The sequence below is a fragment of the Oryzias melastigma genome, linkage group LG1 (assembly GCF_002922805.2).
Source record: "Oryzias melastigma strain HK-1 linkage group LG1, ASM292280v2, whole genome shotgun sequence".
Taxonomy (NCBI): Eukaryota; Metazoa; Chordata; class Actinopteri; order Beloniformes; family Adrianichthyidae; genus Oryzias; species Oryzias melastigma.
The window spans coordinates 877489-880259 of NC_050512.1; positions in this window are offsets into that span (position 1 = coordinate 877489).

Consider the following 2771-nt stretch of genomic DNA (forward strand, 5'->3'; position numbering starts at 1 on the left):
CCCAGATATACAAGAGACTGTCATCATGTACAACACATAATACTTACGCAATAAAAGAAAAATGGGAATTAGAGTCCAACAATACAATGGAAAACGATTCATGGGACCAAATGTTTGAAAACTGCCACAAAAGTCTTAACCGCCAACAATGGAGAGAGTTCGATTGGAAATGTAAAATTAGATATTTTTATACACCAATGGTTATCTCTAAGTTCACAAAACAATATTCACTAGCACAATGCTGGAGACAATGTGGCAAAACAGGAGATCAAACACATATTTTGGGATTGCCTCCTCTCCGGAGGAGCAAACTGGAGAGGAGCTGCTGGTGGCCTTCTACACTTCTACAGAGCCACCATAGAGAGCATCCTGACGTACTGCATCACAACGTGGTACGCAGGATGCACAGCCGCTGACAGGAAAGCGCTGCAGAGGGTGATCGACACGGCACAGAAGATCACCGGCTCCCCCCTGCCCAGCCTAGAGGACATATCCACCTCCCGCTACATAAGCAGAGCAGACCGCATAATAATAGACCCCCACCACCCCAACCACCACCTCTTCCAGCTGCTGCCTTCAGGCCGGCGGTACAGGTCACACAAGGCCCGCACCAACAGACTCAAAAACTGTTTTTTTCCAAGGGCAACAGTCATCATAAATAAAAGAGGAAACTTATAACCTGTATTCATAAATGTGCAATATTCAAACGTGCAATCTTACCTATGTGCAATAACAATTGATATTGGTACTGTCTTTAGTTTATCTGACCATGTACAATATATGTAAATAATATTTTTATTCTTATTTTTGTATTTTTTTATTCTACAGTTTTTAGACTTTTTACATATTATCTTATCTTTATTCTATTGTCTGGAGAGCCACTGTTTTTTCGTTGTATCACAAGTCCTTGTGCAACAATGACATTAAAGATCATTCTGATTCTGATTCTGATTCTGATTCTGATTCTGATTCTGATTGCCCTAAAATCAGAATCTACTGGATAATGGTTAAAGAGGAAATAGAAAAAATATTCAGAGAAAAAATTCCAACAAACACACTGTTGTTTCTACTGGACCAGTTACCCAACACTAAATTTAATAAAGAACAAAGACAAATCTTATATATATTACTAGTAATCGCTAGAAAAATGATAACTCTTAACTGGAGAAATGTTAAACCACCAACAATAGATAACTGGAAAAATAAGGTAAGGCAAGTATATGTGATGGAGAAAATGACTGCTTCCCTCCAAATGAAAACAGACATATTTAATGAGAAATGGAACAGAGTAGGGCTGCACGGTGGCGCAGTGGCGCAGTGGTTAGCGCTCTTGCCTCACAGCGAGAAGGCCCCGGTTCGACTCCCGGCTGGGACCTTTCTGTGTGGAGTTTGCATGTTCTCCCCGTGCATGCGTGGGTTTACACCAGGGACTCCGGCTTCCTCCCACCATCCAAAAACATGCTTCATAGGTTAATTGGTGACTCTAAATTGTCCCTAGGTGTGTCTGTCAGAGTGGATGTGTGTGTGATTGAGGTCCTGCGACAGACTGGCGACCTGTCCAGGGTGTACCCCGCCTTCGCCCTTCAGTAGCCGGGATAGGCTCCCACGACCCCGAAAGGGACACAGCGGTCAAGAAAATGGATGGATGGATGGATGGAACAGAGTAAAAGATTATTTAAAAGTCTAAACCACCAGTTGTTTGATTTTATAATATATACTCAAATGTAAAAATATTTTTGAAAGATACAGCTAAATATAAATGCCAAAGGGTGAATTGAAACAACATTTAAATATATAAACTCAAAATTTAATTTACTTTTCTTTATTTATTTCCTTATTTACTTTATCGTTATTATTATTCCTAACTTTTTTTTCTTTTTTTATTTTTCTGTCTGGATGTGTTTGTGTGCCTCTTTTGTTGTTGTACATATGGAGAGATGACGATGTGTACTATGGGCAAAGCCCTTTTGTTTATCTTGGGTTTTTTTCTGTTTTTTTTTTAATTTATGATATATGTTTTGTCCTCTTTGTATATCATTTGTGAGGGCCCCTTTATTTACAGGTGAAAAAACTTTTGTGGGTGTGGTCTGAGCAGGAAGTCTTTCCAAAAGTGGCCTGCTTGAGTTTTTGGTCAGGACCTTCTTGTAGCAGTCAGTCAGTCACAGTCAGATAGATAGATAGATAGATAGATAGATAGATAGATAGATAGATAGATAGATAGATAGATAGATAGAACTTTATTAATCTCCCAAGGGAGAAATTCAGGTGTTCGGCAGCAGAACAGAACACGCACAAACACACACAATAAATACCAATAAATACCAATAAAAAATAACAGATTCATAAAATAAAATACCAGTTTATATCAGGCAGATTTTTTAAACAGCCTGATGGCTGAAGGGACAAATGAGTTCTTAAAGCGCTCAGTCCTGCAGCGCAGTGAAAGGAGTCTGTTACTCCGTGTGCTCCTCTGTGCCGACATTGTGCTATGTAGAGGATGTCTGGGATTGTCCAGGATGTTTCGGCTTAGAGCCTAAACATCCTGGACAATCCCAGACATCCCAGTGCGCAGACACAGAAATCCCCTTATTCCTTCCGTCACTAAACCTTCCAAACAGAGCTCCTGTGGTTTGCTGTCTCACAAAGTGGGTGATGGTTTTCTGTCCCGCCTCACCATCCATGACCTTCTGGCAGCTGTGAAGGTTAGCCAGGTCAGCACGTTGGTGTTTAAGGAGGATGCTCAATGATCTGGGGGATAGGTCAATCCTCCT